This window comes from Sorghum bicolor, chromosome 7 (genome assembly GCF_000003195.3).
Source record: "Sorghum bicolor cultivar BTx623 chromosome 7, Sorghum_bicolor_NCBIv3, whole genome shotgun sequence".
Classification (NCBI taxonomy): domain Eukaryota; kingdom Viridiplantae; phylum Streptophyta; class Magnoliopsida; order Poales; family Poaceae; genus Sorghum; species Sorghum bicolor.
Genome location: NC_012876.2, coordinates 17887956 through 17913648, shown reverse-complemented (window position 1 = coordinate 17913648; position 25693 = coordinate 17887956). Strand labels below are relative to the sequence as shown.

General features: G+C 50.6%; 1 long non-coding RNA gene across 1 annotated transcript; it reads right to left on the bottom strand.

Moving 5' to 3' along the window:
- LOC110437093 lies at window positions 1072-2628 on the bottom strand. The gene is made up of 2 exons (XR_002455205.1): window positions 2110-2628; window positions 1072-1344 (listed from the first exon to the last, which is right to left on the bottom strand). It is a non-coding gene; the product is annotated as an uncharacterized LOC110437093 (long non-coding RNA).

Sequence of the window (25693 nt, the reverse complement as noted above, 5' to 3'; positions counted from 1 at the left end):
GGGGGGGGAGGGAGAGGTGGCGGCGGCGCGACCGGAGGGGAGGCCCATTAGGGTTATCGGTTTTGGAATTGGTAGAGAAAAGGGGCAGCGTGGGAATCGAGCCCTGGCCACGGAAACCGGTCGCATGGGAGGGGAGAACGGGCGGGGCGCGTTTCGATCGCACGGGAGGGCGGACCGACGGAACTATGCGTTTGTCGCACCACGGGAGGTCTTAGTTTTATTCTTTTAGTTGTAGAAGATACATAAGTTTTAGTTTTATTCTTTTTAGTTGTAGGAGATACATAAAAAAAAATCTGAGAGTATATTGCATAGGTGAGTGTATGCGTATATATATACTTGCTGTCTATATGCACTATGGTGCACTATTGAGTACTTGTATATACTTTTTATAATAGAGTACTATACATACTTTTTAGAATAGAGTATTTATATATACTTTTTAGAATAGAGTATCACTTCATACTTTTTTGAAAGTATTTATACGTACTTTTTGCAATGAAGTATCCATACATACACCAAGACTATGCGTGCATACCAAAATATATACATTTGTTAATGGAATCTAAAACATAAGATATCAATACATACACTTAATTAGGGACTATATGTATATACAAGCTTTACAAAATGAGTGTGTGTATATACAATAATGTAATGGGGTATCAATACATACTCATCAACAGAAACTAAGAATTATTTGCTAATACCGATAATAATATTCTATGATTGCGGCAATGTTATGGTCTCAAGTTGTGAACTTTGTTCAATGAGTTGGTCCGCGTTCACGATCTTATACTGCATTAGGCCATCTTGACTTGTCGTCATTGAGATATCTTGAGAATTAATTTTAGCAACAAGCAAGCAAAACTAATAGAACTAGAATGTATAGATTGATGCTTGTAGCCGTCGCCACATCAAGTATGAAAAGATATACCTACTCAAGTCTGAAAAAGGGATAAAATGATATTCATTGTTGAAAAAGTATAGTGATACTCCAATCTGATCAAAGAAGGGAACCAAGCACAACAAAATCAACATCACCATCAGATCGGGTACATCATACATGCGGAATAAAAAAATACTACAAGATCAATTTATATTACTTTCTTGTGAGATTTTAGAATAGAGAGTATGTATGTATTCAAGAATTTTTATTTAGGCATGGAAAACAGTACATATGTGCGAGTATTTATGCACTTCTAGACAAAAAGTATGTGTACATAGCATAGAGAAGTTAAGATGATATTTCAAGTGGCACAAGATCAATTTAGATTACTTATAAAAATGCAGATCAACTAAGCTTTGACAAAGGCAGAGGCTGCATCACTGTATTGATCCTTCCATCTGAAAGTCAAAGTGAAATCTATAGTTATTTTGTTAGTATCCAGAGATACTATAATCCGACAACTAATGAGTAAATAATACTCTTGCCTGAAAAACAATGCTACTCTATCTGAAAATAAAATGTATCTAGTATACTCTAGTCTAACAAAGTATCTAGTAACACTTCTAGCTGAAAAAATAAAGTAGTATGATACATATAGTTTTGTGAGATTTTACAAGAGAGATTATGTTTGCATAGAAGAATTTTTATTTAGGCATGGAAAATAGTACATATGTGCGAGTATGTATGCATGCTTCTAGACAAGGAGTATGTGTACATACCACAGAGAAGTCAAGATCTTTCTAGTGGCACACTGCTCTCCAATATGTATAGAGAGTAGTCTTAGAAGAGAGTAGTACATCAGATTTTTTTTATTTTTTATATGGAAAATTTACATACATCATACGTGGTAGTAGGTACACATACTTGCAATCAAGAAGTATGTGTACATACCATAAAAATTAAAATAAGATCATATATATTAGTGGTACAAAGACTTCTAATCCTAAGAAAAGAGTATTGGCTGATACTATCATTATCTAAAAAATGAGAAAATAGTATTATGATTGCATTCCTGCTGATATTTTCCTGGTAGTGTCACAGACAATGAATTATTCTCTGATTTGGAAAACGAGAGTTTATTTCTAATTACGAAGGAAATAATCAGAGCATATATGGGTAACTAATATACTATGTCAATAATTTGATGCAGATATGATTTTCACCTAGTTCATGTCAGCGGCGCCAGAGTTGATAGCCCAAGGTAGCAAACAAGAGTGGAGGTTCCGTCTCTAGATGAGGAGATTGTGGCACCAAGTAGATCACGACAGCTAGATAATGATGCTATAGATTATCCAAAAATACGTTAAGATAAAAGAGATCTAGCTGCAACAAGATCAAGTTAATCAATCGTCTCTGGATCTGCAAGCTACAACCAAATTATATTGGAATAAACATATCTGGATTCCACGACATGAGTACGGGCTTGAGGCATGGAAAAGAGCTGGCAAAGGAGAAGAGCCGTCACCAGCCAAAGGAAGGGCCCCGCCGTCACCTCCATGAACGAGAGTAAGAGAAGGGGCTTCGTGGCTGGATCCGACAGCCGAGGAGGGTCGCCGCCGTCGTGACCATTGAAGCAGGGAGCCTGAAGGTCGAGAGGAGGAAGGAAGATGTGGCGGCGGCGATGACGGTGGGCCTCAATGTCGAGATAAAGGACGCCGCTGATTAATGGGTAGGGACATGTGCTACTACACCCGCTAAGCCATATAACGAACGGGTGAAACTTCCGTGGATGAGGACGAACGCCGTCATTGGCCAGTTAGATTGTTAGATTTGTCACATGCGCGACTGCCTCGACGCCCACTTGCGAGCGTATATTACCCATGTGAGTAGCTACACATCCCTCTAGAAAGGAGTTTTCATATATATATATATATATATATATATATATATATATATATATATATATATATATATAGCATAGGGCTTCCAATAATTAGTGGAAGCGCCAACCCAAACCTATGTTTTCTGGTTCCACCAACCCACCAGCCCACTGGCCCATCCATCGGCCCACCTTCCCAAGCCCTATATATATTCTCCAAAATCCTAATCCCACTCTTCCCCTCACTTGGCCGCCACCCCCAACACCCGCCGCCCCAATCCCTAACCTCGACCCACGGCGGCGCGACATCACCACTTCCACGGCGTGGCTCGCGCCCACCGGCTCCTGTGATGCCTACATCCTCGAACGCGCGGAGGCGGAGCCACAGCGCGGCGACCTTGGCGAGGAGCGCCTCGCGCTCGGCGCGCCAGCACGACTCCTCGCGGAGCCACCGCTGCTCCTCCCGCAGCCAGCGCTGCTCCTCGCGGAGCCACCACGCCTCTGAAAGCCCAAGTTTGGTTTTGGTAATTAATGACACCAAGCTGCTAATGCTTTGTGTTGAAGTGATTTGAGTTAGGCATAGAAACACATTTGAAGAAGAAGCAACGTGACATGAGTGGTGGACACATGGTCATAAATAGAGAAGGCATGAAGTGGAGATCATGGTGATGGACAAGGAGTAAAGTGATCAAGGCAAAGGTATAAACATAGGATTTTGCTTGTGCCGGTCTAAGATGAGTAGAGAAGTGATTGACCGGATTTAGGATAGATAGCCGTACTATAAAGAGGGGAAATCTTTAATTGCAAAGGTTATCTAGTGCCACTAAGTGTGAGTCTCATTTGCATATAACTAGCGCTTAGTGACGTGGTGAGAATACTTGAGAAAGCCCTAAAAATTATTTGTGAAAATGCTAACTTAAGTGCTCAATTGTTTTTGGTACTTTGTGGGAAAGTTAGCACCTTAAAAAGGGTTTTTGAGTTGGAAAACCGAGCTAGTAGTCTTGCCCAAACAGCAAGGGGTCGATCGGAATTATTCACTGCCCTACCTGGATATTCTAGTGTTTGTGCTTGCAACAGAGAGGGGTCGATCGGAATTATTTCCTACCCGCACTGGAAATTTTTCCGATACTTTAGTTCACCCACACCAACGGTCAAAAGCGTGTGCGCCTGGAATTATTTCCTACCCGCACTGGAATTTCTCGCGAGTTTGGGCTGCTGCAACGGTCGGATGAGTGGCTGGCAGAGGATAAGGTCGGGTCTCACCCCTTCCTTTCTTCCTCCTCAATCCATTCCCCATTCTTGCTCTCTTGAAGAACTCCAAGAAAAGAAAAGCTCTCCCCTCCTCCTCTCTCACTCCCAAGGATTTGTGCTCCATTCAAGTGAGAGAGCAAGCTCTAGAGATCGATTTGAGAGCTCCAAGAGGATCTCCTCCCTCTCCTCTCCATTCTCATGGTTGGTTCCCTTTGGTGAGAGGAGTTGAGGAAACCCTAGTGTTCATGCTTTTGTGATTCATATTTGTGGCACTAGGTTGTGATTGCAAGTGTGGATTTCTTGTTACTCTTGGGTGTTTCCCGACGCCCTAGACGGCTCGGTGCAAGGGAGGTGTTGAGCTCGTGATTGGAGATTGTTTCGAGCCTCACCAAGTGATTTGTGAGGGGTTCTTGAGCCTTCCCCGCGGGAGATCGCAATTGGCTACTCTAGTGGATTGCTCGTGGCTTGGAGGATCCCCATCTTGTGAGTGGATGTGCGGCACCCGCTGAGGGTTTGGCTTTGGATTGCCAATTAGCTCGTGATCCATCAAGTGGGTGTATCGCCACAACGAGGACTAGCTTGCCGGGAAGCAAGTGAACCTCGGTAAAAATCTTGTGTCATCTCTTGCCGAGGACTCTCTTGTGATTGTGAGTGATTGGTTGGATATATCTCTACTCTACAACGTTGGTATAACAATCACTCTCCACTCCTTTACTTACTTGTTTATCTTGCTAGTTGTTTAGCTTGTTTAGTTTAGTCTTCTTGTTTAGGAGTGTAGCTAGTTTTTAGTTGTGCTTTCTTGTTGTAACTTGTGTTTAGCTTTCTTGCTAGACTTGTGTAGGTGGCTTGCATAGCTTAGTTGTGCTAGTGCTAGAATAGCTTCGCCTTTTGTTTTACTAACCAACTTGTCTAGTTGAAGTTTGTAGAATTTTTAAATAGGCTATTCACCCCCCCTCTAGCCATTTGGACCTTTCAAGTGGTATCAGAGCCGAGGCACCATTTTTTTGAGGCTTAACAACCTACGGTGAAGAAATGGCTCTTAGTTTGCATATCAACAACACCAAGAAGGCACCTTACTTTGATGGCACCAATTATGCTTATTGGAAGGTCAAGATGACCGCCCATCTCAAGTCAATCAATAGAGAAGTTTGGAAGGTGACCAAAACAAAGTTTGAGGTTGCAAATGAGAATGCACCAACACCGGTCGAAGAGAAGAAGCTTCAATGCAATGACATTGCAATTAGTGCTCTTCATGAAGCTCTTGATGACAAGACCTTTGAGCAAATCAAGAACATTGTGATTGCTCATGATGCATGGGCAAAATTAGAAGAAACATTTGAGGGCACCAAGGGAACCAAGACCGCCAAGGCATACATCCTCCAAGAAAAGTTCTCAAGCTTCAAGATGCAAGAAGATGAAAGTGTGCCGGAGATGTTTCACCGGTTGCAAGTCATTGTGAACGAACTCAAGGCACTTGGGGAAGAAGTAAAAGATAGTCAATTCTCTATGAAGTTCTTGAGAAGCTTGCCCAAGAGATTTGACACATTGATCACCGTGCTAGTCAAGACAACACTTAGTGAATCAACTCCCCAACAAGTGTTCCAAGAAGTGATGACCGATGATGCTTATAGAGAGGATGATGAAAGAAGAAGGATGGTGAGAAGAAGGATGATGAGAAGAAGAAGAGTGTGGCATTCAAGGCCTCCACATCCAAGGGCAAAGCTAAGCAAGAATCATCAAGTGAAGAAGAAGCAAGCTCTTGTGATAGTGATGAAGATGAGGAGATGGCTCTTCTTGTCAAGAGATTTGGCAAGTTTATGAAAAAGAAGGGCTATCGGGCAAGAAGGAAGAAGAGCTCCTCCAAGAAGAATGACCATTCCATGAGGTGCTTTAGATGCCATAGCAAGGATCATCTCATCGCCAAGTGTCCTTATGATAGTGATGATGAAGATGCTATCCAGAAGGAAAGAAAGAAGCAAAAGAAGAAGCAAGAAAAGAAGGAAGGCTCAAACAAGAAGAAGGGTGATGCCCATGTTGCAACTTGGGATAGTGATGACTCCTCAAGTGATGATGAAAGCACCAAGAAAAAGGCGCATGCTAGCATTGCAATTCAAGGAAAGAGCTCCATCTTTGACACTCCATCATGCTTCATGGCTAAGGCCACTAAGGTATCATCCGATGATGAGAGTGACCATGATAGTGATAGTGATAGTGATGATGATGAACCAACTAAAGATGAACTAATCACTGTGCTAGAAGATTGCACTCATCACTATAAAGAAACTAGGAAGGAGTGCAAGGCCTTGCTTAAGGATAAGAAAACCCTTGAGCAAGAACTTGATGAGCTTAGAGCATCTTATCAGAGTCTAAAGGAAGACCATAAGAAGCTTCAAAAGGCTCACATTAAGCTTGAAGAAGCTCATTCCTCACTAGTTAACAAATGTGAAAATGAGCCAACTAAAATTGAAAAAGCTCAAACTTGCAACATAGGCATAACATGTGATATCTTAAGTAAGCCTATTGTTATTGCTTCTACTAACCCTTCATGTAGCACATCTACATCATCCTCATCTAGTAGTGATGGTTTCACTTGTGACACCACACTAAAAGTTGAGAATGAAATTCTCAAGAAGGAGGTGAAAGAGCTCAATCACACCTTAGCCAAGGCTTATGGTGGTGAGGACCGCTTGCTTATGTGCTTGGGTAGCCAAAGGGCTTCTCTCTACAAAGAGGGATTAGGCTATAACCCCAAGAAAGGCAAGGCCGGCTCCTCACAAGACTAGCTTTGTGAAGAACAATGGCCGGTATTGCAAAGCTTGCAAGCAAGTTGGTCACCTAGAGCAACAATGCATGAACAAGAAACCCAAAGCTTATGTATCCTCAATTAAGCTTAATTCCTTCTATGTGCTTACCAAGGATACAAAAGGTGTTCATGCTAAGTTCATTGGTGCACCATGGATGGGCTCAAAGAAGAAAGCCATTTGGGTACCAAAGAGCTTAGTTGCTAACCTTGGAGGACCCAATCAAGTTTGGGTACCTAAAAGGATTGATCTTGTATTGTAGGTCAATTACAAAGCTGGAGGAAGGCATTGGGTGCTTGATAGTGGGTGCACTCAACATATGACCGGGGAGTCTTGTATGTTCAAATCAATTGATACTAGTCAAAATGGTGGCTTTGATTCTATCACTTTCGGCAACAACAAGAAAGGCAAGGTCAAAGGGCTTGGTAAAATTGCTATCTCAAATGACATGAGCATATCTAATGTGTTGCTAGTTGAGAGCCTTGATTTCAACCTCTTGTCAATTGCACAACTTTGTGACCTTGGCTTCAAGTGCATATTTGGTAGTGATGATGTTGAGGTGGTTAGTATTGATGGATCAAACTTGATATTCAAAGGATTTAGGCATGGTAGCTTATACTTGGTTGATTTCAATGATAGTGACACTCAATTGACATCTTGCCTAATTAGCAAATCAAGTTTGGGTTGGTTGTGGCATAGAAGGCTTGGTCATGTTGGAATGAAACAATTGAACAAACTATTGAGGCATGACTTAGTTAGAGGCTTGAAGGATGTCACCTTTGAGAAAGATAAACCATGTAGTGCTTGTCAAGCTGGAAAGCAAGTTGGAAATGCACATCCTAAGAAAAGTGAAATGAGCACATCAAAGGCATTTGAGCTATTGCACATGGATTTATTTGGGCCAACAACATACACTAGCATTGGTGGCAACAAGTATGGTTTTGTGATAGTTGATGACTACACTAGATACACTTGGGTGTTCTTTCTCTATGACAAGAGTGATGTTTGTGATCTATTCAAGTCTTTTGTCAAGAGGGTGCAAAATGAGTTTGAAACCACTATCAAGAAGATTAGAAGTGACAATGGTAGTGAATTCAAGAACACAAGAATTGAGGAATTGTGTGATGATCTTGGCATTGGACATCAATTCTCTCCAACATACACTCCTCAATCTAATGGTGTAGTTGAAAGAAAGAATAGAACCTTGATTGACATGGCTAGATCAATGCTTAGTGAATATAGTGTTAGTCATTCATTTTGGAGTGAAGCTATCAACACGGCTTGCTATTGTAGCAACCGTCTCTATTGCCATGGGAAGCTTGGGAAGACACCATATGAGCTATTGAATGGAAGAAAGCCCAACATTGCATACTTTAGAGTGTTTGGTTGTAAATGCTACATTCTCAAGAAATTCACAAGATTGAGCAAGTTTGAGAAGAAATGTGATGAAGGGTTCTTACTTGGTTATTCCACCACAAGCAAGGCATATAGAGTTTGGAACTTGGCAAGTGGCACATTAGAAGAAGTTCATGATGTTGAGTTTGATGAAACCGAGGGATCTCAAAGTGAAGCCCAAAATCTTGATGATGTGAGAGGAGATCAATTGGCAAATGCAATGAAGAACATGGATGTTGGTGACATAAGGCCAATGCAAGTTGATGATGATAATGACACTCACATGATCAATCAAGAAGTGCAAATTGATACAAATCAAGCGAATACTAGTGGCTCTCATGATGATCATCAAAATCAAAATCAAGCAAGTGGAAGCAATCAACTCCCAATACTCCAATCTACAAGCATAGCAAGGGATCATCCATTAGATCAAGTCATTGGTGGTATTCAAAGTGGTGTACAAACAAGATCAAAGCTAGCATCTTTTTGTGAGCACTATTCATTTGTCTCATTTGAAGAACCAAAGAGAATAGAAGATGCATTGAAGGATTCCGATTGGGTAAATGCCATGCATGAAGAATTGAACAACTTCACAAGAAATCAAGTGTGGGAGCTTGTTGAGAGGCCAAAGAACTACAATGTGATTGGTACCAAGTGGGTCTTTAGAAACAAGCAAGATCAAGATGGTGTAGTTGTGAGAAACAAAGCAAGATTAGTAGCGCAAGGCTACACTCAAGTTGAAGGTCTTGACTTTGGAGAAACATATGCACCGGTTGCAAGATTGGAGGCAATTAGAATATTATTAGCCTATGCTTGTGCCCACAACATCAAGCTCTATCAAATGGATGTGAAGAGTGCATTTCTCAATGGATATATAAATGAGTTGGTTTATGTTGAACAACCTCCCGGTTTTGAAGATGACAAGAAACCCAACCATGTTTACAAGCTCAAGAAGGCATTGTATGGTTTGAAGCAAGCACCTAGAGCATGGTATGAGAGGTTGAGAGATTTTCTTCTCTCTAAAGGGTTCAAGATGGGAAAGGTTGACACTACCCTCTTCACTAAGAAGCTAGGCAATGACTTGTTTGTTGTCGGTGTTTTTCCCCTAGGGGGTCACACCAACGAGTAAATTTGTATGCGTGCTCCCTTTCCCGGATGGTGATGCAAGAAGACACAGAGATTTATCCTAGTTCGGGCAAGAGAAGGCCCTACGTCCAGCGGGGGGGAGAGAGTTTGTATTATCTTGCACCTAAGCGCTCGTACAGGGGTGAATACAAGCGTGGTATGAAGTGGGGAGCTCTACTGCGTATGAACGTGATCTTGTCCATTCTATTCCTGAGTCCCTCCTTTTATAGTTCCAAGGAGAGACCCAGGGTACATGTATAGGCGTCAGAATAGGAGTCGATAGCAGCATGGAGCGCTGACCTACTCGAGGCTTCCGTACCGGCGTGGCCTCGAGCCGTCCCGTCTCGGTAGCCTGGCGATGATTACGCGTGCCCTGTTATCCTGCTCTGCGCCCCGTCTTGGATTGGTTTACCGGATGTACGCTCGTACGACCCGACGGCAAACCCGGCGGAGCGGTTGGGATGTAGTCAGTCGACGCCCAATTCGTCCCCTGGAAGGATCCCTGTCTGGTCGAGGTTCGGATGCCGTACATTGTGCTGATATCTGGAGCGCTGACTTCAAATGTCTCGAGGGGGTCCCGACTAGACGTTCCATCCTCGTTTCCCGTGTTCTGACACGTCCAGGGTCGTCTGGTGGGAAGGCTGCAAAAAGAACGATGGGATAGATGCTTGTTCCCTTATCACGTCTCCCGTGACCCGTGTGTTAGGTGGGGAAGCGTCAGGTGCATTAAATGCCCTGGCTCTCGTGCGCGCGTCAGGCGGCGGACAGTGTCCTTGCGCTCGACGCCTCTTGATTCGCTCGAGCCCGCTTCCGTATTCGACGGCAGCTGGCGCTCGAGCCCTGATCGATTCGCTCGACGCTACTTCTGTCTTCGAGGCCGCGGCCGTCGATGGTTGCGCGTATGTATGTACGGATGGTGTCGTTACATGTATTGGTGAGGGTACCCCTTGTTGATACCCTCGACAGTAGCCCCCGAGTCTCCATTTGAGCGCTGGCGCTCGAGTGGAGACTTTTGTTTTTACAGCCGAGGTTCCGTGGGGGCGCGCGAGCGACCGCGCGGGGGTAGCCCCCGAGCCCTCGAGGGAGTATTTAACTCCTTCGAGGGTTATTTTGCCCAATTTGCAGAGACACTGTCGACACCAGTGGTGGAAGGTTCTGATCGGCTTTGCCTTGCGAGGAGGTTTCGACGTACTCTCAATAGAGCGAGCGTCTTCCACTCCAGATCGAGTTCCTAGTGGGTAGTCCAAGTGAGAACCTGTGCCCCTTTCGAGGGGGTCAGCTGTAGCCCGGAGGCGTTCTCATAAAGCTGGGTCGACGTGGTCGGGGATACCGGTCTCATTCGATAGAGTCCAGCGGCTCGATGCCTCCCGTCGGGGGGATTCCTCTCGACTGTCTCGACCCTGCCTTGGACGTCGCCAGCGAGTTTTCGAGGCATGCCTCGATTTTCGACCACTCGCTGGGGACCCCTGACTCTTGGTGCTCGAGATCGGCTGTCGAACCCTTTCGTCGGGCCAGCCATCGACCTCTCGAGACTGTTGTGGGCGCGTACCTTGGCTTACGAAACAAGGAAGCTGCCGTGCCGGTTCGTCTTTCTGCCCGTTGGGCGCGCCTTTTCAGGTAAGTGACGTTGCGACACCGTATCGGCGGGGAATTCGGAGCGTCCGGCCTGTGAGGAGGGAAAGGACCGTTAGACGGCGCATTTATGGGGGGAGTTACCTCATTTATCGGATCCATCCGTTGGTGGATTGCGGCCTATAAATGCGTCGTGGCGCCGTCGCCGTTCCTCTTCCTTCCGCCCTCTCACTCCCATTCTCTTGTTGCCTTTGCCTCCTTGCTGTCTCAGCTCTCTCGCCGTCTTACGCGCACACGCCTCCTCGTGCAGCAGCGGATCCACCGCCTCTTCGGCCAAGATGCCTGTAAGACTCATCGCCGCCGACGACTGGCGCCCGTCGTCGATGACGGAGCGCCGGCTGCTAGATCTTGAGAAAGAGGGATTGCTGCGCCGCCGCACCTCACTATCGTCGCCGGAGTGGATCGCGCCGCCGGCGAGTCACAGGGAGCCCCAGCCGCCTGCGGGTTACGTGGTGTCGTTCGCCAAGTTCCACCGCCACGGCCTGGGTGCTCCCCCGAGTCGCTTCATGCGGGCCCTCTGCTTCCACTACTGGGTGGAGCTCCAGCACTTCTCCCCGAACGCCATCACCGTCGCGGCGGTCTTTGCCGCCGTGTGTGAGGGCTACTTGGGGATGATGCCGCACTGGGAGCTGTGGCTCCATCTCTACAGGGGCGAGCTCTTCAACGCCCCCACTGGGACCACCGGCGTGAGGAAACCGGTGCGGGCGGGTTGCCTCAATCTCGTGCTGAAGACGGGGAAGTCGGAGAGGCCGCGCGAGTACATCCCGGTGGGACTGTCGACCAACCACGCCGGTTGGGGCTCCCAATGGTTCTACCTGAGGAACGACGACGACCTGCTGCCCGCCTATACCGGGCGCTTGATCACGGAGCGACCGGAGAATTGGACGTACGGCGTCGTCCAAGTTCACCAATCTCGACTCGACCCCCTTCTCGACGTCATGAAGAAGCTGCGTTCGGAGGGCTTGACCGCCGCCCTCGTTCTCTCGGCCGTTCATCATCGGAGAGTTCTCCCTTTGATGTCTCGGCCGTTGAGGATGGACGAGATGGGCCCCGGCGTTTCATCTCGGGACCTCGAGGCGTGCCGGATGTCAAACGAAGCTCCGGCGGATGACGAAGTCGCGGCCCGAGTCAGGGCTGCAATTGCCGGCGATTTTCAGCCGGAGCATGTTAACGGCTTCCCCATGAGGCCAGACACCGGCTCGATAGATCTGGTATGTTTTCTTCTTGCATGCAACCTCGATTCCGGGTTCCTTTTCTTCCCCTCTCCCTTTCTTTTCTAAGTCTGCCTTTATTTTGACAGGGACGGATCGACGTCCGGTCCTCGAGGCCTCCGGTAAAGGAGGACGAGGCCGACCGTGATAAACGGCGCCAATCTGCCGAAAAGCTAAAGTCCGCCAAGGACTCTGCCAAGAAGGGGGAGAAGAAGAAGAACCTCGACCGTCAAGCGTTAGAGGCGCGTCGGGCCAAATCCAGGCAGAGGGGGGAGCCTGAGGAAGAATCCCCCAACGATGATGATGACGACGACGACGACAGTGATGATTCCGAGGGGATGGCGTCACGTCTCGACCGGATCCTCGAGGGCCCGTCTCGAGGCGACATCGACGCCCCCCGGACGCAGATGTCGAGGGAGGGTCCGAGCGGATCTCATCGCCCTCGGGCCGACACACCTTCTGCACCCAAGACGGGCCAAGACGCACCGCGCCCTCCCCCAGCGCCCAGAGAGAGCGGTCAGGCTAGGCCCCAGGCGAAGGGGCCGCTGACTCGTGGTCGCGCTGCGGCCTCCGAGAAAGGAGGGGCCGGCCGCAGGAGCGCTAGTCCCGGTGCCCGTCAGGCGGGAACCGACGCGCCTGGGGCGGCGCCTGCCCTCGAGGGACCTGGAGCCCTGACGCGGGGTGGCTCGAGGCCCGCTAGTCGGGGCGGCGGGAGGTGAGCTGTTCTCCCTGTGGGGTAAGCCCTTTCGATGTTGTGGCTTCTGTCTTCCTGTTCCTCTGCCGATCTTTTCTCATATAGCGATCTTTTCTCAGGCTGAAGTGGACCCTCGAGGAGGCCCAGCCATCTATGGCAAAGAGGCTCAAAACGGGAGCCGCCACCAAGGAAACAGGTCCGTAATTTACTTCTGGGTCTTGTGAGGCCCTCGTGTTGGTTTCTGTATCGTCTGGCCCTTACCTTTCGCTTTGTAGGCTCCTCCGACTCTCAACCTCCAGCCGACGTCGAGAGGGCCCCGGCTCGTCCTGTGCCTACCCCGTCGCCGTCGACTGGTGGTGAGGCGCCCCAGACGCAAACGTCAGAGGGAGCCCCCGAGCCCCCTTTATTGGGGGTCGAGGGGGAACCCATCACCATCAGCGACACGTCTGATGGTGACAAAGCGTCTGGGGGTGCCCGCCCCATGGAGGAGGAAACGTCGACCCCTCATGTCGCGGGATCAACTCCCTGGCCCGCCGGCCTCCGCACCCTCGAGGAGCAGAAAAAGAAGAGGGAGGAGGATGAACAGCAGGAGCGCGAGGCGGCGCGGCAGCCACAGGAGCACGAGGCACAGCAACAGCAGCAGCAACAACAGCAGCAGCAGCAACAGCAACAGCAGCAGCAGTACCACCGCAGCAGCAGCAACAGCAACAACCGCAGCAGCAACCGCAGCAGCAGCAGCAGCAACAACCGCAGCAGCAACAGCAGCAACAGCAGGGGGGCCAAGAGGAGGGACTGCTCGAGCCTCCGCCCCAAGGTCCGGCCCAGCCTGTGCCACCGGAGCCGCAAGAGCTCGGCGAGCAGGAGGAGGATCTGCCAGTGTACGACCCCCCAACCCCGGCGTGGCTCCTCCCGGGGGCACCTGCCGCGATCCAGGCAGAGCCGGGACGAGCGGATGGAGTGGTGGCGCTCGCCTGCCTGAAGCGCACCCCCCCGACCCCGAGTCCGAGATCAAGAGGACAATCTACGGCATGGATGGGATCGCCCCAGGGTTCCTCCGGGAGCGTCGGGCGTGGGAGGACCGCTTTCCTTCCGAGGAGGATGAAATTGGGACGTCGGGGACCAAGGACGGAACCTGGAAGACGGTGGACGACGACGGACGGTTCCCATGCCTCGTCGACCTGTTCCTGCGCCATGGGGGTTCTCTCGAGACCGTCGAGGACCTCATCCGCGGCGTTAAGGCGCGGGCTGACCGGGAGATGGAGCACTGGTGCCCCGATCGCATCCGTATCCGGGCCTCCCACGACCCGTCTGAGCCCGACATCTTCCTCGATGATCGGAAGGAGGCGGAGAAGTGGGAACACGTCGAGGAGCTCCGCCTTTGGATGAAGCATGTGGTGGGGCTCCTCTCGGACGTTATCAACAACGGGCTCGGCCCGGCTTATTTCGTAAGTGTTTCTCGAACTTCAATCTTCATGGTGCTTTCTGGTTTTTGTATTCTAATCCACCCGACCCTTGATTCGCAGGATATGAAAGAGACTTCCCGCATCAAGTCCAGTTTCATACACGCCACGAGGGGTGGTTGGGAGCAGCTCCCCCTCCTCAAAGACCAGCTCCTCGAGTCCTAGGAAAAGCTCCTGAAAGCTTATAAAGAACTCATAGCGCTCGAGGAGGAGAAAAAGGTGAGGGAGGCTGCTCTGGCCGAGGCTCGAGAGGCCTCGAAGAAGGCAGAGGAGGAGACAGTGCTGTTGCGGGAGCGCGCCCTTACGGTCGAGGAGGTCGCATCTAAGGCCAGGGAGGAGGTCCTGTCCTATAAGATCGTTATCGCGGATTTGGATAAGGAGAAGGGCCTCCTTAAATCCGACCTGGACTCTCTCCGAGAGTCTTTCCATAAGATGAAGGTGGCGTATGTGGACAGTGAGGTCGCCAAGGGCGCCGCCGAGGACGTAAAGAAGAAGGCCCTCGAAGACCTCGAGGTGGAGCAGGCTCGATCCCGCAGTCTCTCCGACGACGTCGAATGTCTAAAGGGGGAATTGCTGGAGAAGAGTGGTGCCATTGCTCAGGCCGGCAAGGTGATCGAAGATCTCCGCGTTGCCAATACTGAGCTGGCGCGCTCCAACAGGGAGATCGAGCGTGCCAACACCAGACTGGTCGGCGAGAACACGGCCCTGGAGGAGATCGTTCGTGGTATGTTCCTGTCGCTAGATTTCTTCTTCAAGGCGTGTTTGGTTTTTGCTAAAGTGCCTTGTATTGCCCTTTACAGGGCTCAAGGACGAACTCCTGGCCGCCCAAGCCGAGGCTTGCAACGCCAAGGCTCAGCTCGAAGCGGAGGTTGCTTTGAACCGTCGAGTGCGGACGGCGATAAGTGATCTCTCGACCTCTTGGGAGGTCGAGCCTATGGATGAGTCGAGGGAGGGTGCTCGAGGCGACGCCCTGGTCGACCAGTTGTGCTACATAGGCGCGACGCTGCGAGATCGGGTGCGGGACGCCCTCCACATCGGGGTGAAGCGGGCGATGGCGGTTGTCTGCTCGGGCTTCTCCTACGACATGGAGGTGGTGTCCCATGGCTTCGTCACCGACATCTCCAAGACCGACGCGGAGAACGAGGAGAGGCTCCATGCCTTGATCGACGACGCGGAGGCTCCTGGGGAAAGGTTGGCTAAGCTTTTCGAGCCTGAGGTGCTCCCTCCTGAGGCTAGCTCGGGCGGAGGCGAGGGCGGTGAGGATCGTGCCGCGGACTGAGGCCTGCGAGCCTGCTCAGGGCGCTTGAGGCCCCTTGTACGATACTTTGTTAATTCTGTGGGTAACTGATGCTGTATCATTTTCGTAATTGTTAAATGCTTATTTTGTCTTTCCGCTTGATGCTTTCGTTTCTCTTTGCGCCTACGTTTGTATCCCTTGCTCGATTTTTCGTAAAAGACCACCTCGATCACTTCAATGGTGGGGAAGTGAGTAGAGTTTCCGTAGCCCGGGGGTGTAGGAGTTCTCCAGCTCGTTGTCCCTCGGCCTTTGAGGGGCTCGAGGCGCCTTAGCTACTTGAACCGTGCAAGGTTTACTACGTAAGAAAAGAAAACTTCTTGGTTTTTTTGATACTCGGGGGGGGGGGGGGGGTCGTCCCCCTGGTAGCCCCCGAGGGGGTGCTGACTATGATGGGTCATAGTCAGCGCCCCCTTTTAACGTCGAGATCGTGACTTATGAGTCTTCTCGGCACAAAAAAGAATTGCTTCGAGGGAAGGACTTTATTTATTCATTCGTTTACAAAGTCTTGGTACAAAACGTAAGCAGGAACATAAGTCTAGAGCTTCTAGGGGTAGAATCGACGTAGCTGTTCGATGTTCCATGCGTTGGTGAAGATTGCCCCCTTTTCGTCCGCCAACTTGTACGTTCCCGGTTTCAGGACCTCGGCCACCACGTACGGGCCTTCCCAAGGCGGAGTCAGCTTGTGGCGTCCTTGATTGCTTTGCCGGCGTCGTAGGACTAGGTCGCCCACGTTGAGGTCCCTCTTGCGCACATGCTTGTCGTGGTAGCGTCGAAGCTTTTGCTGATATCTGGCAGAGTTGAGGAGGGCCATGTCTCGAGCCTCCTCAAGTTGGTCGACCGCGTTTTCTTGAGTCTCTTTGTTCGATTGCTCGTTGTAGGCCTTGAGTCGAGGTGACCCACACTCGAGGTCTGTGGGGAGGATAGCCTCAGAGCCGTAGACCATGAAGAACGGGGTGTATTTTGTGGCCCTGCTCGGTGTTGTCCTAAGGCTCCATAGGACTGAGGAAAGCTCCTCGACCCATTTCTTGCCGAATTTCTTCAATCGATTGTAGATCCTTGGCTTGAGTCCTTGCAAAATCATGCCGTTGGCACGCTCGACCTGGCCATTAGTTCGAGGGTGGGCTACTGCAGACCAGTTCACATGGATGTGATGCTGATCGCAGAAGTCCAAGAACTTTTTGCCGGTGAACTGGGTGCCGTTGTCGGTGATGATGACATTGGGGATCCCAAACCGATGGATGATGTCGGTGAAGAAGAGGACGGCCTGCTCAGAGCGGATGTTGGTGATGGGTCGAGCCTCGTTCCATTTGGAGAACTTGTCAATGGCCACCAGCAAATGGGTGTATCCTCCTTTCGCCTTTTGTAGAGGTCCTACTAAATCGAGCCCCCACACCGCAAATGGCCAGGTGATGGGTATCATCTGAAGAGCGTGGGCGGGCAGATGCGTCTGCTTGGCGTAGAACTGGCACCCATGACACGAGCGTACGAGCTCGATGGCGTCCGCCACGGCCGTTGGCCAGTAGAAGCCTTGTCGAAAAGCATTCCCTACAAGGGTCCGTGGAGCGGCGTGGTGACCGCAAGCCCCCGAGTGCAGGTCATCGAGGAGTTTTCGGCCTTCTTCCATGGTGATGCAATGTTGTAAGACCCCCGTCGGGCTCCGTCGATATAGCTCATTATCTTCGCCATAGGTCACATATGATTTGGCCCGTCGAGCGATACAACGAGCTTCTGACCGATCTTCTGGTAACTCGCCGCGGATGAGGCAGTCGAGGAACGGCGTGCGCCAATCGAACGGTCGACCTGGTCGTCGTTCTATCTCCATCACCTCTTCCACCATCAAGAGCATATCGACAGCGTTGGTAGGTTGGGCGGTGGTGGCGTCGACGCTAGCCCCCGTGCCTAGGTCGAGGGATGGCTCGTGAAGATCTTTTGAGAATGCATCAGGCGGCACCGTGCCTCTGGTCGATGCGATCTTGGCGAGTTCGTCGGCTGCCTCGTTGTAGCGTCGAGCGATATGGACAAGCTCGAGACCGTGGAATCTGTCCTCGAGTCGACGGACTTCTTTGCAGTACGCTTCCATTTTTGGGTCGTGGCAGCTCGAGGTTTTCATTACTTGGTCGATGACGAGTTGGGAGTCACCTCGGACGTCGAGGCGTCGGACTCCTAACTCGATAGCGATCTTGAGACCGTTGACGAGGGCCTCATGTTCTGCGACATTGTTAGATGCGGCAAAATGAATCCTGATTACATACCTCATGTGGACGCCCAAGGGTGAGATGAACAGCAGGCCAGCTCCGGCTCCAGTTTTCATGAGTGACCCATTGAAATACATCGTCCATAGTTCCGCCTGGACCTGGGTCGGGGGGAGCTGGGTGTCCGTCCATTCTGCGATGAAGTCTACCAGGGCCTGCGATTTGATGGCCTTGCGAGGCGCATAAGTGAGAGTCTCACTCATGAGCTCGACCGACCATTTTGCTATTCTTCCCGTGGCTTCTTTGCTCTGGATTATTTCGCCTAAAGGAAAAGACGAGACCACCGTGATGGGGTGGCCAAGGAAGTAATGCTGCAGCTTGCGACGGGCAAGGATTACGGCATAAATCAGCTTCTGGATTTGGGGATAACGTGCTTTGGTCTCCGAAAGCACCTCGCTGACGAAATATACTGGCCTCTGAACTGGTAGCGCATGTCCCTCCTCCTGCCTCTCGACCACCACCGCCGCGCTGACGACCTGGGTCGTCGACGCGACGTAGAGGAGCAGCGGCTCTGCAGGTTGAGGTGGAACCAGGACTGGTGCCGAGGTCAGCGTCTTTTTCAGTTTTTCGAGTGCTTCCTCGGCCTCGGGGGTCCAAGAAAAGCGCTCGACCTTCTTCAGGAGTCGATATAATGGTAATGCCTTTTCTCCTAGTCTCGAGATGAAACGGCTCAGAGCCGCCAGGCACCCCGTGACTCTCTGTACACCCTTGATGTCTCGGATCGGCCCCATTCTTGTGATAGCCGAGACTTTCTCGGGGTTAGCCTCGATGCCGCGCTGCGAAACGATGTATCCTAGGAGCATGCCTCGAGGCACACCAAAAACGCACTTCTCGGGATTGAGCTTGATCCGGTTGGTGCGTAGACAGCTAAAGGCAATCTCGAGGTCCTGGATCAGGTCTCCTCGTCGCTTTGACTTGACGACAATGTCGTCGACGTAGGCCTCGACCGTTGACCCTATATGTTCGCCAAATACGTGGAGCATGCAACGTTGGTACGTGGCTCCCGCGTTTCGAAGCCCAAATGGCATGGTCACGTAGCAATACATCCCAAAAGGCATGATGAAAGAGGTCGCGAGCTGGTCGGACTCCTTCATTTTTATTTGGTGGTAACCAGAATATGCATCGAGGAAAGAAAGGGTTTCACATCCCGCGGTAGAATCGACAATCTGATCAATGCATGGCAATGGAAAAGGAACTTTTGGACATGCTTTATTCAGACTAGTATAATCGACACACATCCTCATTTTCCCATTCTTTTTCTTAACTAATACAGGGTTTGCTAACCAGTCGGGATGATGAACCTCCTTGAGGAATCCGGCCGTCAAAAGCTTGTGGACTTCCTCGCCAATGATCTTGCGCTTCTCCTCATCGAATCGGCACAACCGCTGCTTCACTGGCTTGGAACCGGCTCGAATCTCCAAGGAGTGCTCGGCGACTTCCCTCGGTATGCCTGGCATGTCCGAGGGACTCCATGCAAACATATCAGCATTTGCACGGAGAAAGTCGACGAGCACGGCTTCCTATTTGGGGTCGAGGTCGGTGCTGATCGTCAGCACTTTGCAGTCGGAGTTGTTGGGGTCGAGCGGGATCTTCTTGGTTCCTTCCGCCGCCTCGAAGCTGCCCGCATGACGCTTAGGCTCTGGAGCCTCAGCGGCCAGGGCCTCGAGCTTCGCAACGAGCTCGGTGGAGCTCTCGACCGCCTCCCCGTACTCGACGCACTCGACGTCGCACTCGTACGCGTGCTCGAAGGAGGAACTGACATGATGACGCCTTTGGGACCGGGCATCTTCAGCTTCAAGTAAGTGTAGTTGGGTATAGCCATGAACTTGGCGTAGCCCGGGCGCCCGATGATGGCGTGGTACGTGCCTCGGAACCCAACCACCTCAAAGGTGAGGGTCTCCTTCCTGAAGTTGGCCACTGTGCCGAAGCAGACTGGTAAGTCAATTCGACCTACTGGCAGTGCCTTTTTCCCTGGCACGACGCCATGGAAACCGCCGGCGCTTGGCTGGAGGCGTCCTCTATCGATGCCGAGGAGGTCGAGGGTCTCGAGGTAGATGATGTTGAGGCTGCTGCCACCATCCATCAGCACTTTCGAGAGTCGGGTGTTGACGATGATGGGGTCGATGACGAGCGGGTAGACGCCTGGGGCGACTACCTTGTCGGGGTGGTCCTCTCGGTCGAAAGTGATAGGAGTGCTTGACCAGCTAAGGTACTGGGGCACCGCCATCCTTGCCGCAAAGACTTCGCGACGCTCCCTTTTGCGCTGCCTCGTGGTCAATTGAGTCGAGGGCCCGCCATAGATCATGTAGCAGTTGTGGACGACAGGGAAGCCGTCGTCATCTTTGTTGTCCTCCTTTCTGCCACCCTTCTCTTTCTTGGAGTCATCACGTGTATCTTTTTTGAACCCCAGACCGTCGAAATGCTTTCTCAGCATACGACAGTCCTTGAGCTTGTGGTTGGCGCCTCCCTTATGGTAAGGGCACGGCTCCTCCAACATCTTGTCAAAGATGCCTCCATCCGGAGGGCCTCGAGGCTTCTTTCGATCCATGGCGGCGACAAGGTTGTCATCGGAATCTTCCCGGTGGAACTGCCGCACTTTCTGCTTCTTTTTATTTTTCTTGAGGCCTCGACTGGGGGTCCCATCTTCGTCGACGGGCTGCTTGCCTTTTCTTCCTTCTGAGCTGAAGAAGGCGCCGACTGCCTCCTCCCCTGCCGCGTAGTTGGCTACTACGTCCATCAGCTCGTTGACGGTCTGAGGTCGATTGCGACCTAATTCCCTCACCAAGTCTCGACTGGTGGTGCCTGAGACAAACGCCAAGATGACGTCGTGGTCAGGGATGTGCGGCAGCTCAGTGCGCTACTTCGAGAAGCGTCGAGCATACTCCCGAAGAGTTTCTCCTGACTTCTGCTTGCACTTGCTGAGGTCCCACGAGTTCCCTGGCCGTATGTAGGTCCCTTTGAAGTTACCCTCGAAGACTCTGACCAGATCAACCCAGTTGTGGATCTGATTGGTAGGGAGTTCCTCGAGCCATCGACGGGTGGTGTCGGAGAGGAAAAGGGGTAGCTGTCTGATGATGGCTCGATCGTCACCTCGAGCGCCACCTAGCTGACAGGCCAGCCTGAAGTCGGCCAGCCACAACTCTGGTTTGGTCTCTCCATTGTACTTCGCGATGCTGGTCGGGGGTCGAAATGGATTGGGCAGGGGCGTGCTGCGGATCGCCCTGTTGAACACCCGTGGGCCTGGTGGCTCGGGGGCCACCCGGTCCTCGTCGCTGTCGTATCTCCCACCGCGATGCGCGCTGTAACCGCGCTCTTCCGCGTCTCCGTGCCGGCGGCGTCGATTTTCTTCGATGTCGCGCCGCGCGTCGTGTCGACGCTGATTGTCGACGGGGAGGATGAGAGCGGTCTTTCTGCCTCGAGGGGGAGGTTGTTGATGAACTGACACCTCCTTTTCGTTTAGAGGCTGTTCGTCGCGCTTCTCTGTGGCAGCTCCTCGTCGTCGAGATGCCGAACTTTTGGCTTGTTGAACCGCCGCCACCTGGAGCAATGTCTGTACCTCATCTCGAATGTGTCGGGCCTGGGAATTCGACGGCTCTGGCATGTTACGTAGCAGCATCGTCGCTGCCACTACATTCTGGCCTGCTCGAGGGAAACGGCTGACAGGTTGCTCTGGCTCTGCGTCGCCGACGATATGTCGATGTACCTCTCGAGCGCGTCTGCGGACACTTCCGCCCGGCGGGTAGGGCAGGTCTTGCTCGAGGATTTGCTCGAGCAGGACGAGGCGCTCGCGGTCTTCGTCGAGCTTCATCTTGAGCTCTCGCAGCTGCACGAGCTGCGCGGTTCTGTCTTCCTGTGGAGGGGGGTCGACCTGTCCATCGTTCCCAGGCGTCCTGGGGTCTTCTCGCGCCGCGGGGGCTCGACCACCCGCAGCAGCATCCCGTATCTCGTCGGTAGTTTCTACCGCCCCGTCGATGTGATAGCATTCCCTCGTAGGGTCATAGCTATCTGTCTCGGAGTCGGAGTCCGGTTTGGCGGCGTAGAAACACCCACGTCCTTCCTCCAACAATCGCTGCCTGAGGGAGGTGATCGAGTATCGTCCGGGGCCTAGACGACGGAGGCCTCGTACTCGGGAAAGGTCTGGCAGCTCGGACGCCGGCCGCCGCGCTTCAGAGCTACGTGGGAGGACCATTGGTCTTTCTACGTACGTCTGGGCGTTTGGGCATATCGCCCTGGCGAGCGACGCCGCGGCGTTGTCCAATCCGAACGGCAGTGCCGCTCTTGGAGTGAACAACCCGTGTGGAAGTAGCCTAGCAGCGGTGGGGGAGAGCGCGCGAGACGCGTCCCCTCCCGTCGTCGCGCGGTGCTGAGTCGTCGCGCTTGTTGCTCCGTCACACGGTGCTGCCGACTTGTGGCCTACGTCCTGCCTCGCACGAGTTGTTGGTCGTGCTGAAGCAGAGGGGCCGCGGTGGTGCTGTCCGCGCCTCTTCTTAGGCGGGGAGGCATGGTGGTGAGGGCGTCTCGGGGCCTTCAACCGTGCTGGCGTAACGCGGGCTCCTCCTGGTCCTTTGACTGAGAGCAAGATCATGTCGTAGCCGGAGCCCGTAGACATGAACTCGAGACTCCCAAACCAAATCACCGTGGAGCGCGGAAACGGCGAGGCAAGAGTAGCCATCCGGAAAGGAGTGGGAAATCGATGAAAAACACGCAGGACCCCTACCTGGCGCGCCAACTGTCGGTGTTTTTCCCCTGGGGGGTCACACCAACGAGTAAATTTGTATGCGTGCTCCCTTTCCCGGATGGTGATGCAAGAAGACACAGAGATTTATCCTGGTTCGGGCAAGAGAAGGCCCTACGTCCAGCGGGGGGGAGAGAGTTTGTATTATCTTGCACCTAAGCGCTCGTACAGGGGTGAATACAAGCATGGTATGAAGTGGGGAGCTCTACTGCGTATGAACGTGATCTTGTCCATTCTATTCCTGAGTCCCTCCTTTTATAGTTCCAAGGAGAGACCCATGGTACATGTATAGGCGTCAGAATAGGAGTCGATAGCAGCATGGAGCGCTGACCTACTCGAGGCTTCCGTACTGGCGTGGCCTCAAGCCGTCCCGTCTCGGTAGCCTGGCGATGATTACGCGTGCCCTGTTATCCTGCTCTGCGCCCCGTCTTGGATTGGTTTACCGGATGTACGCTCGTACGACCCGACGGCAAACCCGGCGGAGCGGTTGGGATGTAGTCAGTCGACGCCCAATTCGTCCCCTGGAAGGATCCCTGTCTGGTCGAGGTTCGGATGCCGTACATTGTGCTGATATCTGGAGCGCTGACTTCAGATGTCTCGAGGGGGTCCCGACTAGACGTTCCATCCTCGTTTCCCGCGTTCTGACACGTCCAGGGTCGTCTGGTGGGAAGGCTGCAAAAAGAACGATGGGACAGATGCTTGTTCCCTTATCACGTCTCCCGTGACCCGTGTGTTAGGTGGGGAAGCGTCAGGTGCATTAAATGCCCTGGCTCTCGTGCGCGCGTCAGGCGGCGGACAGTGTCCTTGCGCTCGACGCCTCTTGATTCGCTCGAGCCCGCTTCCGTATTCGACGGCAGCTGGCGCTCGAGCCCTGATCGATTCGCTCGACGCTACTTCTGTCTTCGAGGCCGCGGCCGTCGATGGTTGCGCGTATGTATGTACGGATGGTGTCGTTACATGTATTGGTGAGGGTACCCCTTGTTGATACCCTCGACATTTGTGTTGCAAATCTATGTTGATGATATCATCTTTGGATCAACCAATCAAGATTTTTGTGAAGAATTTGGAAGAATGATGGCAAATGAGTTTGAGATGTCCATGATTGGAGAGCTTAGTTACTTCCTCGGACTTCAAATCAAGCAAATGAAGGATGGCACTTTTGTGAGTCAAGGAAAGTACATCAAGGACATGATCAAGAAGTTTGGGTTGCAAGAAGCTAAACCAATGAGCACACCTATGGGCACAAATGATCAATTAGGAAGTGATGCAAGTGGCAACATGGTAGACCAAAAGCTATATCGGTCCATGATTGGAAGTTTGCTCTATGTCACCGCATCAAGGCCGGATGTGATGTTTAGTGTGTGCAAATGTGCAAGATACCAAGCTTCACCTAGGGAATGTCACTTGAAGGCAACTAAAAGAATATTGAGGTATCTCAAGGGCACTCATGATGTTGGATTATGGTATCCCAAAGGGTCTAACTTTGAATTGATTGGATATTCGGACTCCGACTATGGTGGATGCAAGATTGATAGAATGAGCACAAGTGGCACTTGTCAATTGCTAGGAAGGTCTCTAGTTTCATGGTCATCAAAGAAACAAAATAGTGTTGCACTATCAACCGCCGAGGCCGAATACATTAGTGCCGGTAGTTGTTGTGCACAATTGCTTTGGATGAAAGCTACCTTGAATGACTTTGGAATCAAATTCAAGAATGTGCCTTTGCTATGTGACAATGAGAGTGCAATCAAGATGACACAAAATCTGGTTCAACATTCAAGAACCAAGCACATTGACATAAGGCACCATTTCATAAGGGACCATCAATAAAAGGGTGATATTAGCATTGAAAGCATTGGCACCGAAGATCAACTAGCCGACATCTTCACAAAGCCACTTGATGAGAAGAGATTTTGTAAGTTGAGGAATGAATTGAACATACTTGACTTCTCCAACTTGAGATGAGTACACCCCTACATTTCTATATGACATGTCTCTCCTCCAACAAAGCAAGGTAAAGATGGTTGACATAGCATTCATACTTTGCTAAGGATGATTAGAACATATAGACATGTTTGCATGACAATAGGCTCTTTCATGAAAATCAAAAGGATTTGATGTATGTATGGTACCACTATTGTTTCTATGATTGATTGATCTAGTGGTAGCATATGACATGTTTGTGAGCTTGCAAGCCTAGTGTTGAATCTAGAATATGAGCTTATGATGTGTAATTCAACATGGTCAAGATAACCCTTATACTTCATGAGGTGTGAAAAAGCTTGTCCTTGGATCAAACCGAATTACATGTTCTAGGCAAGTGATCTAGATTGAACTATAATTTGACCCTCACATTGATTGACTTAATTCTCTTTAACTATTTGAACCTTTGTGGTCATTGATGACAAAGGGGGAGAGAAACAAAGATAAGTCGTAAAGGGGGAGAAAAGTGAGAGAAAACTTTTGAAAATAGAAAGGGATAAATTAAAACTTGAGCAACAAATAGGGGGAGCAAGCTCATGAACCATTTGTTGCATTTGTATGTGCACTAACATAATGAGGTGTTGCATTACAAGTTTAAATTCACTACTCCTGTTTGATTGATGATTGCTAGAAATAAAACTTGAATGATGCTTTGAATTCTAGTATAGAGTTTTTATTTTCATGTGGTATCTAGACATATAATGTGATCTCACGAGGTATTTTGAGTTTTTGATGTATGTCTAGCTACATTGGTGCTAAGGATGGTATATTGGAAACTCCGATTGGTATCACGCTTCAAAGGTCCATTCTATATACCTTAGCATCATTTTGGTAGTAGTAAATCTCCCAAAATTCTAATCCATGCATATGTGCAAACTTGAAGCAAACTCATGGAAGCACATATGTAGGGGGAGCTAGTACTACCGAAATCAAAATTGAAATGTTTGTCCAACCTTGTCTCATGATTAAAATGCTTTGGACAAGCAATTCAAGTTCATTACGATCTCTTTTCATATCTTTGTGATGGTTGTCATCAATTACCAAAAAGGGGGAGATTGAAAGCCCAAGTTTGGTTTTGGTAATTAATGACAC